The sequence below is a fragment of the Aphelocoma coerulescens genome (assembly GCF_041296385.1).
Source record: "Aphelocoma coerulescens isolate FSJ_1873_10779 chromosome W unlocalized genomic scaffold, UR_Acoe_1.0 ChrW_unloc_scaf_4, whole genome shotgun sequence".
In the NCBI taxonomy this organism is placed as follows: Eukaryota; Metazoa; Chordata; class Aves; order Passeriformes; family Corvidae; genus Aphelocoma; species Aphelocoma coerulescens.
In genome coordinates this window covers 1,882,686-1,897,282 of record NW_027184083.1, presented here as the reverse complement: position 1 = coordinate 1,897,282, position 14,597 = coordinate 1,882,686, and the positions used below count along the sequence as shown (strand labels likewise).

The following is a 14,597-nucleotide window of genomic DNA, read 5'->3' as shown; positions in this document are numbered from 1 at the left end:
GCCTCACGCTACTGCCCGGAACACCATCCTGGGCCTCGAAAAGCAAGTCCTTTGGAGGCATGGCACCCCTGAGAGGATTGAATCTGACAATGGGACTCATTTCAAGAACAGCCTTATAAACACCTGGGCTAGAGAACATGGCATTGAGTGGGTGTACCACATCCCTTACCACGCACCAGCAGCTGGGAAGGTTGAGCGGTGTAATGGACTGCTTAAAACCACCTTGAAGGCACTGGGTGGGGGGAGTTTCAAAAACTGGGAGGTGCATTTAGCAAAAGCCACCTGGTTAGTTAACACCCGAGGCTCCACCAGCCGAGCAGGCCCTGCCCAATCCGAACCCCTACAAACAACAGATGGGGATAAGGTTCCAGTGGTGCACATGAGAGGTATGCTTGGAAAAACTGTTTGGGTAAAGTCTGCCTTGAGCAAAGACAAACCCATCCGTGGGGTTGTTTTTGCTCAGGGACCAGGTTGTACCTGGTGGGTGATGCAAAGGGATGGAGAGACCCGATGCATACCGCAAGAGGACCTTGTTTTAGGGTGAACTACCCATGGCTCTGTACTTGTATCAGTATCAGCATGTACATATGTATATAATTTAGGTGATGCTTGTATTTATATGGTTAAAAAGTTAAGTTTCATGTAACATGTTAGTATGGAAAAAATTCGGGGTGGATAATATTGGAGTTTTAGTTTAGTCCTAGTTTTTTTTCTGTTAAAGGAATTTTTTCCCATAGCATGTTGCTAGGAGATAAATAGCCATACTTAAGAAAGACAAAAGGGCCCGGCCAGGCTTTTGTTCTCACCTGGCGGGCAGTTCAGTTCGCTCTCAGCATCTGGAGGGAGAAGGTGCAGAGAAAGGAGCTGCTGGTTCCCGTTTTTCGGCGTCTTTCTTTTCTGCTGGAAACAACACCGGGGATCCCAAAGCTGTTTTCCCTGCCCTGCTGGAGCGTGGGCTGCGGCCGCCCTACTCCGCTGCTGCTTCGAGCCTTCGCTGCATTGTAGCCGTGCTTACCCTGCCTGCCTGGAGCCCCGGGGGGTTCCCCTTTTGGATACATCTCGTCTGCCACCCGGGATTTGTGTTTGTACCTGCCCCTCCAGCCTACCAGTCCAGCCTGCTGTTTCCGAGAACCTGGGACCAGCTGCCCACCGGTTTGTGGAGCTCCTTTGTTCCATCCTTCCCCGGGATCCCAGGGCATCAGAGCAGCCGCGTGCTTCCCGAGCTCGCTCCGGAGCGTCCCCTGCAGCCGCGGGGGAACCATAGCACCTGCCCTGCTCACCGGGAGCCACCAGCGATCCCTGTCGGCTGCGAGCGGAACTGCACCCGAGGGGAAATAGCCTGACAGCCGAGAAGGCTGGGACTGGGTTTGTGTTTGCTGTTACTGCCATAGTTGTTGTTGTTTTGTTTGACTAGTTATATATATATATATATATATATATAGTAAAGAACTGTTATTCCTATTTTCCCACATCTCTGCCTAAAGACCCTTGATTTCAAAATTATAATAACTCAGAGGGAAAGGGGTTACATCTGCCACTCCAAGGGAGGCTTCTGCCTTCCTTAGCAGACACCTGTCTTTCAAACCGAGACAAAAGCCTAGGCGCTGGCCGTCAGACAGAGCGAAAGCTTTGCAGAGCCAGCCCTTGCTTCTCGCGGCGACGAGATAAGCAAGGAGGGAATTGGATATTGTGGTAATTGGTATTGGTATTAGTCTGTGTGTTATTAGTTGTGTGCGTTATTGTGTGGTTGCATACCTCTGGAATGATGCCGTTGCGGGTGTTTCGGGCTTTGTCAAGTTCAGATAAGGATATTCCGGAGGATTCTCCCCTCGGGTGTTTGCTAAGTCATTGGAAGGAGGGTAAATTGGGACGGGAGCTGCGGAAAAGAGAATTGATTGATTATTGTAATAAGGTATGGCCTGAATATGAAACTGGGGGGATGCAGTGGCCGTGGAATGGCACTATTAATTCTGAAATTATAACCCCCATGATGCGGTATTTACGGGAAAATGAGAAGTGGGATGAGATACCCTATTTGGATTTGTTTTATCAGCTAATAGGAAAAAAAGGACTGGCAGAGGAAATGTGGAATGATGGTGTTAGAAACGGAACCAGAGGAATGCGCGGGTTGTAAAGAGCGAAGGCTACGGTTTTCTGAGCCTGAGGAGGATGTGTCTTTCTTGGTATCACCATCCGACCCAGTCAACCTCCCCCTCCCGGACTCAGATTCTTCGGAAGAGGAATCTGACTCCGAGGAAGGAGAGAGGGAACGATCCCGAACTCCCGAGCCCAGGGAGAGAGGGAGGGAACAATCCCGAACTCCGCTCTCCCAGCGTACTCGCAGAGGGCGTCTGGACAGGGGAAAAAGCGCTTCTCGAGCACATCTAATGGCCCCATTGCGAGAAGCAGTTGGACCAACAGGGGATCGGGTCAGAGTGAAAGTTCCGTTTTCCCCCAATGATTTAATAATTTGGAAGCAATCTGCAGGAGCTTATAGAGAAAATCCTGAAAAAGTGGCTCGGGTGGTGAAAATGGTAATAAAGACACAGAATCCGGACTGGAATGACCTACAGGTGTTGCTAGACTCGATAATGGATTCTACGGAAAAGGAGATGGTATTTAAAGCTATGTCTAATCGGGCAAGGGATATGATTCAGTTGCAAGCACCAGCACTACAAGGAATAGGGAATGTGAATGAAATAGTACCAAGGGAAGATCCAGAATGGAACCCTAATTTGGCAGAAGAGTATCATAGGTTGCAGGTTTATCAGGAGCTGTTGGTGGAAGGAATTCAGAGGGGAATTCCAAAGACTTTAAATTGGTCTAAGTTGTATGCGGTAAGACAGGATAAGGTAGAGTCACCATCTGCGTTCTTGGAGAGGCTGAAAGAAATAGCGTGGAGGTATACAGACTTAGACGTGGAATCGGAGGCAGGAAAACTGCAAATGGCCTTGATATTTATGGGACAGTCACAGCAGGATATTAGGAGGAAGCTACAAAAGCTAGAAGGGAATGATACTCGGGACTTGGAGAAAATGCTTGAAGTAGCGTGGAAAGTGCATAATAATAGAGAGAAAGAGGCAGTGAAGAAGCAACAAGCAAGCATGTTGGCAGTGTTACAACAGGCAAGTCAGATGAATGTGAGAGGCCGGGGGAGGGGATGAGGCAGAGGAAACGGGGGCAGGGGAAGAAGTGGTTTCGGAGGTTTTGTGAATCAGAATGTAGGGAACCAGATGATGGGTAGGGGTAGAGGTAAATTGGGGCCCAATCAGTGCGCCCGATGCTTCGCCGAAGGTCATTGGAAGAATGAGTGCCCCCTCAATTTGGGGATGGGGACACCGATGAGTAACTTTCCAGGAAGGAATCCCATGAATCAGGGAATGAATGCGAATGATGGGTTAAACCCTTTCGCGCCAGGACCACAAGGTGTCGCTCAAGCCTTTATGATGAGGAGCTATCAAAATCAGAGCTGACTAGATAAAGATCTAAAAGTGGTCCTGGAAGTTGACGGGGGGCCCAGGGAATTTAGGGTAGATACAGGAGCCACTTTCTCTGCAATCAATGAACAAATAGGACCGTTAAGTGATTCAGTTGTGAAAGTAGTAGGGGTGTCGGGGGAGGTGGTGGAGAGGTCATTCTTGCGGCCACTGGAAATCAAATTTGGAAACAAAGAATTGGATCACCAGTTTTTATATATGCCAAGCAGCCCGGAATGCTTGTTGGGGCGAGATTTATTATCGGCACTGGATGCAAAAATCATATTTGAGAAAGGGCATGCTAAACTAGAAATCCCGGAGGGGAATCTGGCAAAACTTTTTGTGATTAAAGAGACAAAGACAGACGAGATACCCCAGGAAATAGAGCAGGCAGTAGTCCCGTGGGTATGGGAAACAGGGACCCCGGGCAGATCCAGGGTAGCCGTTCCTGTGAAAATTGAATTAAAGGAAGGGGCACACCCGGTAAGAGTTCGACAGTACCCTATCAGTTTGGAAGCCAGGAAAGGAATTGCCCCAATGATCACGCAATTTATAGCATTAGGGATTTTACAAGAATGCGAATCGGAATTTAATACTCCAATCTTTCCGGTAAGGAAACCAAATGGGAAATACAGGTTGGTGCAGGACCTGAGAGCAGTAAATGCAATTGCCAAAGATATACACCCGGTGGTGGCCAATCCATATACATTGTTAACATCGATTTCTGAGAATTTTCAGTGGTTCACAGTGATTGATCTAAAAGACGCCTTCTTCTGCATCCCACTGGCCCCCGAGAGTCGACACATTTTCGCCTTTGAATGGGAAAGCCCAGACACTCGCCGCAAGCGACAATTAACATGGACCAGGTTGCCACAAGGATTTAAGTGTTCACCCACCATTTTTGGAAACCAGCTAGCAAAGGAGTTAGAGGAATGGAAAACTACCAAGGTAAAAGATTCTCCTTTTTCTTATGGTGTTTTACAATATGTGGATGACATACTCCTGGGAACAGAGGAGCGGGGACTGTGCTCAAAGTTAACAATTGAACTATTAAACATGTTGGGTCAGGCAGGATACCGAGTATCCAAGGAAAAAGCGCAGCTGGTGCAACAGAAGGTGATTTATCTGGGATGTGAAATATCACAAGGAGTCAGGAGAATAGGGGTGAACCGCATTCAAGCCATCTGTGCAATCCCTGTACCACGAAATAATCAGGAACTAAGATCTTTTCTAGGAATGGTCGGCTGGTGTCGCCTGTGGATTCCGAATTTCGGACTTATGGCCAAACCACTATATGAAACAATCAAGGAACCCGAATTCAAGTGGGGTAAGACACAGCACAAGGCCTTTCAGGAATTGAAGCAAGCACTCAAAGAGGCCCCCGCTCTGGGTCTGCCTGACCTGACAAAAGACTTTCAATTGTATGTGCATGAAAGGCAGAGATTAGCTTTAGGAGTACTCACACAGCGATTGGGGTCATGGAAGAGGCCCGTGGGGTACTTCTCGAAACAGCTGGACATGGTGAGCAGAGGGTGGCCAGGGTGTTTGCGAGCAGTGGCTGCTACGGTAATCCTAATTCAGGAGGCACGGAAACTGACACTGGGAAAACACATCACGGTATATGTACCTCACATATATGTACGTCTTGGAACAAAAAGGGGGGCATTGGCTCTCCTCCAGCAGAATGATGCAGTACCAGGCTCAGTTGCGGGAACAAGATGATGTTGAATTGAAAATAACCAACCATCTCAATCCAGCAGAATTCCTTAGGTCCACCCAAGAGGAAGGAGAACTGGAGCATGACTGCGTGGAGGTGATCGAACAAGTGTATGCCAGCCGTGAAGATCTGAAAGATGTCCCGATGGCAGATCCCGATGTGGAGCTGTTTACGGACGGATCCAGTTTCATGGAGCATGGAACCAGGTATGCAGGGTATGCTGTGGTGACACTCCAGGAAATAGTGGAAGCTAAAGCACTGCCTCCGGAAACTTCAGCGCAAAAAGAAGAAGTATGGGCGTTGGTAAGGGCATTGGTCCTTAGTAGAGACAGGAAAGTGAACATTTGGACTGATTCAAAGTATGCATTCGGTGTAGTTCACATCCATGGGGCTCTGTGGAAAGAAAGAGGACTTTTGACCTCTCAAGGCTCACAGATCAAACATAAGGAAGTAATAATTCAGTTGTTGGAAGCTGTACACTTACCTAAAGCAGTAGCGATCATGCATGTCCGAGGTCATCAAGCAGACTCCGGGAAGGAATTTCAGGGGAATCGGATGGCAGATGAAGCTGCGAAAAAGGCAGCCAGATTGGTCTGGACTCAAATGGCTCTGATACCGACAAGAGAAAATCCCGCTGCACCTTATTTGGAAGAGAAACCGTGCTACTCTCCGGAGGATGAACGGTTGGCACAATTCACTGGAGCAAGAAGGAATGTTGTAGGATGGTATGTAACACCGGTCGGACAAGTTATACTGCCAGTGGAATTAATGAAAGTAGTCATGAAAACTGAACATAACAAACTCCACTGTGGTGCAGAAGCATTGGTAGAACATCTAAAGAAAATAGTCCTCTCTAATTCGATGATAACAATGGCCAAAAGAATAAATGCCACCTGCCCGATTTGCATTAAAAATAACCCGTTGGTTAGAAGACAGGTCCAAATGGGGAAAATACGTGTAGGGCCACAACCAGGGGATTACTGGCAAATAGATTTTTCCGAGTTACCAAAATCTCAGGCATACAAGTACTTACTAGTTTATGTGTGCACCTTTTCAGGATGGCCCGAAGCTTTCCCTTGCAGGACGAACCAGGCCAAGGAGGTAGTGAAAACCCTTCTCAAGGAAATTATTCCGAGGTTTGGGGTTCCTTTAGGAATATCATCAGATAGAGGACCACATTTTACTGCAGGAATCGTGCAGGAAGTTTCTACTATTCTGGGAATTCAGTGGCACTTACACACCCCCTGGAGACCTCAATCTAGTGGTCAGGTGGAACGAATGAATCAAACTCTGAAAAATCAAATTAAAAAGATTTGTCAAGAAGCTAAAATACAGTGGCCCCAAGCATTGCCTCTAGCCCTTCTGAGGATTAGAATTAAACCACGAGAAAGGATAGGGGTAAGTCCGTATGAAATTTTGTACGGCAAACCATATCATGCTGTAACCTATCAAGGGGACCCACATGTAATTGGGGATCAGATGATTGTAAATTATGTTTTGTCTTTAAATAAGACCCTTGCAGCACTGAGATCCACGCTGGAGTGGAATCGACCGTTACCTCTGGACACTCCTGCTCACGATATTCACCCAGGAGACCAAGTTTATGTGAAGAACTGGTCGGTGGAGCCTCTGAAGGAAACATGGGACGGCCCCCATCAAGTGATAATGACAACTTACACCGCCGTCAAGGTCGACGGGATCAACAGCTGGATCCATTACACACGGGTCAAAAAAGGTCCCCTCCCGATGGTCGGTGGAACCCCTATCTCCCACCAGAATGGTGTTCAAAGCCAAAAATTAATGCTGTTGTTGTTACTCTTGAGTAAAATAATAATTGTTGAAACCTTTGTTAAAATCACAATACCTGAATCAAGGGTGTGGGTACCGGAGAATTCAAATGTAAATCTCACATGTTTGTTTGTCGATGACCAGGGAGCTGGATGGGACAGAGTCAGGGCACGATGGAAATGGATCACCAAGGATCAAATTCAAGATAAAGGAGTAGAAACGGTCTGGGATGAGAAGCAGCAAAAAGGTAGGACTACCCTGCAGATATCCAATGTAACAAAGGCCAGAACAGGAAAATATGCTTGTATAGTTTGGATAAAAGGGAGTTATGATTATGGATTCATAAATCTTGACATTTTAAATATCTCCCAAACAGAACCGGAAAATAAGGTCCAGGTGACTCTCCCAAATGGGAAAGTAGATATGTGGGATGGACCTCCTCTCAGAATAAAATGTATTCATAAATTTGAGACAGGGTGTCAGAAACAGATTGGAATGAAATGGTGGAAATGGAACACGACACAGGAAATGTGGAACACACAGGTACAAGGGACAAGTTGGTGGACGCAGGGAAATGAAAGCAGAGGATGGTTGAATATAACGAACTCAGAGATTGGTAGATCGGAGGGTAAATACCTTTGTGTTCTCGTTTGTGGTAATAGGGGAGGTTACGGGGTCAGGAAGGTAGAAGTGGTATTACAACAGGATCGAGGAATCAAGCCTGAACAGGAAATATATAACACAAAGGAAGGGCAGGATTTGGTTTTAAGATGTAGGATACCAACTGAAAGCTACACTGAGTATGAATGGTGGTTTGGAGGACAGAACTTGGTGGCTCAAGGGAAATATCAAATTAGAAGAAAACCCCAAGAAATAGTGTTAGTAATTAAAGAGGTCCTGGAACAGCAAGATAATGGACAATACTGGTGTTGGGTTGCTCAAGATGATTGGTGGGCAACCGGGATGATTAGTGTTTATGTTGAAAGAACAAGGGTGACTCGGCAGGTACCAGAGGATGAAATCCGAACCAAACCAGAGAATCTGATTGTGGGTTTAATTAGGGATTTTGGGCAAACACAAAATGTATCAGCAATCACTGCATGTCTGCCTTTGCCCCATGCGGCAGGAGATCCTATACCATGGGGAATTATACCAGCTCCAGACATGCCTGCATCTAATCGAACAGTTACCTTAAGTTGTACCCAGGAGACTAGGATCCGAACTAAATTGGTTAATCGGACAAATGTGATAAGGAAACACTGGAAAACCCCGGGGAACCGAGCAGATTGTTACAAGCTTCCGAATGCTGTATTTACCAAAATCGGAAGATTCCATGGAGTAGGATGGTGTGAATACGATGAGAGGCAAACGCTAGAAGTCCCGGCAACTGAACAATATTTTGAAATAATATGCCAGAATGTTACAAACACAACTACCGTGGAGCAATGGCAGACAATCTGGGGACCTAGTTTGTTAGAAACCTATAGTTACATAGGAACAGTTCAATGGTGTATTTATTGGAAGGGACGGAAAAATCAAACTTACTCAAAGACCTATCAAGGACAGGGTAGTTGGAGAAAAGATGCACCTGGAATGACCGATTGGAATTGCACTAAGGTCTTCACTTGTGGCAGCCCAAGTGAGTCTGTGAGTCTACTGCCTGTAAAGGTACTTTTGAGATTTGGCTGTGAATGTAGGGGATATAACCACACGATAAAAGACAAAAATACAGAAGGAGAGTTAAACTGTAAAACTACATCAATCCGAGCTCCAGGAAATTTAGTTTGGGTAATGGGTCACGGACACTGGACCACTCATATGCCGGTAGATGGTCCAACTACACAAATTACTTTAGGAGTTCCAACTCTTTGTCCTTTTTGGAAATCGACAAAATTGACGGCCTCAGAAATACAAATGAGACATAAGCGAGATATAAGTCAGGAAATTGGAGACATAGGGTTAGAAGAAGGGGAAGATTGGCATGGACCTTCTTCAGGAGTTAAATTTGGGTGGGTATTAGAATCTCTCTTTGCACCAATATTATCATATCGAAACAGGGAAATGTTGTACAAATTGTTGGGGCAAACAGAAAGGTTGGTGGCTGTGACCAAGAAGGGATTCAAGGACTTAAATCTGCAGTTACAAGCTACGTCTAGGATGACAATTCAAAATCGGATGGCTTTAGATATGATATTGTTGAAGGAGCATGGCATATGTGGATATCTGCATGGTAGAGATGATCATTGCTGCATTCACATCCCGAATGTTACACAGGAAGTAGAAAAGGATATAAGTCAATTAGAACAGATTGAAGGAAAGGTGAATAATATTCAGAAAGAGGCAGAACATAATTGGGTTGGAGAACTGTTCAGCTCCCTGGGAATTCGGATGTCCGGATGGATATCCTCAATTGTACAGTATGGAATCGTGATTGTTATAATCATTTTAGTTGCCTTAATAGTATATAAGTGTCTTTTAGGAATGATTGTCAAGGAAGGTCAACACTCTCGGCGAATAATGAAGGCGATAATGCGAAGAGAAGTTCTGGCAGAACCAGCCACTCCACCTCCTGCTTATCGCGAAACGGCAACATGAATTGTTGAGCATCCTTGCGAACCCAGAAGAAGCTCGAAGGATGCTCAAAAGGGGGGACTTGTTACAAAAAGGATAGGATATTGGATTTTAGAAGTAGTAAGGCTAAGGCTCTGCTAGGCTGTAAGGCCTCAGGTGTAGAAATAGTTCTCTTGGGAAACAGGAATGGAATGTGCTGGGTGGGGAAGTTAGGAGTAGTGAATTAGCTGGGCATGGAGAACACGTCTAAAAGTAAATAGTTCTGGGTCGATATATGTTGCATGCAAGGGGGATTTCAGTGGTGGGAGTTCGATTGAGCATTATCTAAGACTAGACAACCATGAAGATATACGGCTTGGGGTATGATTATCAATTGTTAATGTTTTGTATGTGTGCCAATGTTTGAAACTGTATAAAGAGCTGAGTGAAACGATAGGTCTTTGGGAAGCCTGATTTGGGACACCAGTCCCCAGGTCCCCGGGCCCTGAATAAAGCACCGCATAAACTGACTCTCTGTTGGTTTGTGTTTGTGGTCGGTGGGCAACAGGAAGAGGATTCCCTCTGCTCACATGTGAGTCCCTTCCCCTGACTTGCAGCTTTTCCCACAACTGCTTTCGAGGGTCCACTCTTGGAGTTTTTGGGGTACAATTTTAAGGTTGAGCCATTCAGAAACAAAAGTTCTCTTCACCCATCTCTGGGAGCATTCCATCTCTAAGAACAGAGGCCCTTCTCCTTCCCTGGGAGCAAAGGGTCTTCATCATCTTCATCTTTAGGACTATCTCTGGGAGCATCTCTAGGAACTCAGGTTTTCTCCTTTCCCATTTGGAGCAAAAGTCCTCATCGCTTCCATCTCTCCCTGTCCAAACTTCTCATGAAATTACAGCTGCGTCAGCATTTGCCTATCTCAGCGCAGGTGCTTTTGCTTACGAGTTGAACACTCCACCCCCTGTATCTTCATGAAATTACAACGGGATACTCTGATATATCATAGCTTCACAACAGAATTTCAGCTGTAAGCATCTCCTCTTTCTCTTCCCTCAGGTTTTCAGCTCTTCACAGCACTAAAAGGGTTAATCTCACCTAGGCCTTGTGGCTGGAATGTGGCTTATTGCAGTGGAGACGGGGGAGAGCCAAGCCGCTCCAGCTGCCCACAGCAGGGCTGTGGGGGGGTTCCGCGACTGGAACAGGCCTGTCCGCTCCAGGATGGCCGAGGCCCGGCTCGGCCTGGCCTGAGCAGGGCCTGGGCCCGGCCCACTGGCCCCTTCAAGGGGCACGCAGCCACCTTTCCCAGCACCGGAAACGAGAGAGAGAGAACTGTGGGGGGTTTGTCTATTCTTAAGTGTGTGTCACAGAGGCAGTCACAATTTTAAGTGGCTTAAAGAATTGTCCATATTCAAACTGGCCATCTGATAGGTTTTGTCAGGTCATGGGGAAAGCTGTAAGCACTCCTTTGCGAGAACATCAGTTCCGAGACCCTGCTAGCTAACCCATGACACCCCCTGGCTGTGTCATCAGCAAAACAATTTCCCAGTTCAGGGGCTATTTTCCCTTTTTGATGACCCTTGCAATGCATGATAGCCACTTCCGTAGGCTTCTAAATGCTCTGTTAAAGTGCAAGAATCTGTTTAGCATGCTTAACCTCATTACCTCTAGCAGTTAGCAGGCCACATTCCTTCCAAATAGCTCCGTGGGCATGCACAACACTGAAGGCATATTTGGAATCAGTCCATATGTTCACCTTCTTCCCCTCGCTCAGTTCTAGAGCCCTTGTTTGTGCAATGAGTTCAGTTTTCTGTGATGATGCATCTGGAGGCAAGGCTTTTCCCTCAATGACTTTATCTGAGGTGGTTACCGCGTAACTTGCAATCCTCTTACCATTTCTCATGAAGCTGCTCTCATCAGTGTGCAGTTCCCAGTCTGGATCTTTCAAAGGAACATCTTTCAAGTCTGGTCTGCTGGAATAAGCTTCTTCTGTTGTCTGCAAACAATCATGCTCAGGTACACTGTCAAGTAACATGGATGATAAAAACATTGCAGGGTTTACCACAGAAGTTGTCTTTAGAGTAACATCATCCTGTTCTAACAACACAGACTGATATTTGAGCATTTTGCTTGGGGATAGCCAGTGTCGCCCCTTTTGCCCCAGCACATTTATCACTGCATGGGGTTACGATCCCGTTTAAACCCAGAAAAGCAAAGAAAGCTAAGTCTCTGTATATAAACCAGAAAGAACTTAGAAGCTTCAAAATATTCCCAGAAACGAGATTAAAACAAAACAAGGTTAGATGTTGATGCAAAAAAATTGATGTATTTTGTTTAATAGTAGAGAGGCAAAGAGAAAGAAAGAGAATCGTAGAGAAAGAAAGAAATAGAAAAATAGTGTGCATTGGGGTGGGGGGACAGGGAGAGGTGACAGGGGTTAGGTGAAAGCATATCACCCATCCGAGGATCCCAATGACGTCTCGTTGCTCCCCTCGATCTGGTCTGCTGGTGGTGAGGGTCCCCTGTCGCTGCCATGGCCATGCTGCCACACGCCACCACTTGCTGCCACACACCAAAGAGTTCAGAATCCCGTGGATTAATACACTCTTGGGCCAGGTGGGAATGCCCACGTGTCTCTCTTGCAGGGGCTAGCTTGACACACTGTCCCTTGCAACACTGAGTGTCTGTTGCATCTGCTCTGGTGCTCTGGTGCAGGGTCTGGGGACCCCTTTGAGGGGGGGCCTCTTTGATGGGCCATGTCCCTTCTGCTGTGGATAAGCTTTCACCCCCCCCCGGGTGAGGGCCCCTCAGCTGGGCTCCTCTGCACAGTGGAGGATGGGCAGTCACTGTGCCTCTGACCAGAGGCTTTTCCAAGACACCCAAAGCCTCTCCTCCCCCCACCCTTTGGTGCAAGGGTCTTTCCGAGCCTGGCATCTGATAGCCCTGGGGCTTTGGTCTCTACCTTGGAGGTGTTAAGCCTGTGCTTTGTGAATGTCCCCAGCCCTGTGTTGTTACTTTATCTTATCTTCATCAGTGAGCGGTGTAAGGCCTCAGTAGGGGCCCCATTCAGGGTGCAGCAATCTTCTCTGCAGCTTTTGTAATACAGTTTTAAAAGTCCTTCATGAAAATGTATAAGTCATAAACTAAAATATTTCAGTCTCTGACAATGGGGTACATACACGACAATGTGCTGCCCAAGGGTGTATTTACGGGCCTCCTGTATCAGAAGGACTGTTGCTGCCACAGCTTTCAAGCATCCTGGCCAACCTTGGACTACATTGTCTAGTTGTTTTGAAAAATAGGCCACAGCTCTTCACTGGTCTCCAAGGTGCTGTGCCAGTACTCTCAGAGCAACATTCAGTTGCTCACGTGTAAAGAGTTCAAAAGGTTTAGTCAAATCCGGCAGCCCCAGAGCTGGGGTTGACATCAAGAAATGTTTTAGCTGTTTAAATGCAGCCTTGGCATTCTCTGTCCACATGATTGTCTGTTTTTTGGCTGCTTTAAGGACTTCATTGTTGCTGTGACCCATCCCACTGCGGGGCTGGGGCAGTGTGATGCCAATCAATCCCAGCCCATCCCCTGGATCGAGTTTCCCGAAGAGGCAGACTCAGAAGGTGGGTGGAGGGGCAGCTGAGAAGTCTAAGCTGCACCCCTCCGGGCGGTGCCCGGGTTCAAGCCGCCTCCCCCGGTTCCGGAAAATTCTCCGTTACTCGGTTGTTCACTGGTTCTCTGTTATAACTCCTGCCTCTCGGCTTCCCCCAGTGGTTCTTGCTAAATTGTATCCTCCCCCTGGCTTGTAACTCATTGGTTGTTTTCCCCTTTCCCCACGGTTTTCAAATTCCCTATAAAACTGAGGACAAGCCTTGGGGGAGGACCCCATCGCATTCCATCCCTTCCAAGCTTGTTCGGGTTGCGAAACTTCTAACAATAAACCTGTTAGGAGTCAGACCAGAACAACCTCTCTCTTCCTTTGTCTCCGAGCTAATGTAAGCCGATACCATCGGCTCCTGCCGTGTTCCCTCTGCAAAGAAGCCAGATAGCTAGCTCAGCCAGCAGCTCTTTTCCTGATGCCGAAGTCGCTTCAGCGACGCACAGAAGTAACGCAGTTGGACTCTCTCTGACCTGGGGCAGGCCAGAGCTCATGCTTCGAGCAGAAGTACTGCGTTACTTCATACAGAGGTCTTACCAGTAGTCCATAGTTTGATATCTATAGGCAACATCAACTTACCATTCTCAGAAAGGCTTGCATTTCTGTTATGGTATGGGGCTCTGGAAGTCGGCAGATGGCTTCCTTCCGTTCTCTGCTGAGTTGTCAATGTCCACGGAAAATTTCCAGGCCCAGGTAAACTACTGTTTCCTTGACAATTTGTGCTTTCTCTTTCGAGACCTGATATCCACTTTGTCCTAAAAAGTTCAACAGACTTACAGTGAGCTGAATGCAGTCATCTCGCATCTTGGCTGCTATCAAGGTGTCATCAACATATTGGAGAACCGCTCTTCCTGGTTCTTGTTTCTTCCAGTCTTTCAGTTCTTCTCCCAGTTGGTTTTCCGAATATGGTTGGGCTGTTTTTGAATCCTTGCAGTAAAACTGTCCAGGTGAGCTGGGTCTTTTTCCCTGTTTCAGGATTTTCCCACTTAAAAGCAAAGAGTTCTTGCCTATTCTTGTGCACAGGAATGCAGAAAAAGGCATCCTTGAGATCTAAAACAGTGAACCACCTTAATTCATTTGTTAGTGTTGTCAAGAGTGTGTAGGGATTTGCTACCACTGGGTGTATGTCCTCTTGTTATCTTGTTAATATCTCTCAAATCTGGAACTAATCTATAGTTTTTACTATCAGCTTTCTTTACTGGCAAGATTGGTGTGTCGTACCTGGATTTACATTCTACTAACCACCCAAATTTGAGAAACTTTTCAATCACAGGTACTAATCCTTTACTACTTTCTAATTTCAGAGGTGTGCTGGTTTGGGCAAATTTGGAAATATATCCTCTGAGAGAAGGCAGATTACAACCATCCCTCCCCTACCAGGTTCAGGAAAAAAAAATAATTTTTTATCCTCAGA

At 46.6% G+C, this 14,597-nt stretch overlaps 1 long non-coding RNA gene across 1 annotated transcript; it reads right to left on the bottom strand.

Moving 5' to 3' along the window:
* Nucleotides 1-1,638: 1,638 nt before the first annotated feature.
* On the bottom strand, nt 1,639-6,011 carry LOC138102894 (uncharacterized). Its single transcript, XR_011147602.1, has 3 exons — nt 5,678-6,011; nt 4,940-5,586; nt 1,639-1,876 (listed from the first exon to the last, which is right to left on the bottom strand). It is a non-coding gene; the product is annotated as an uncharacterized lncRNA (long non-coding RNA).
* Between the last annotated feature and the right edge of the window lie 8,586 nt (nt 6,012-14,597).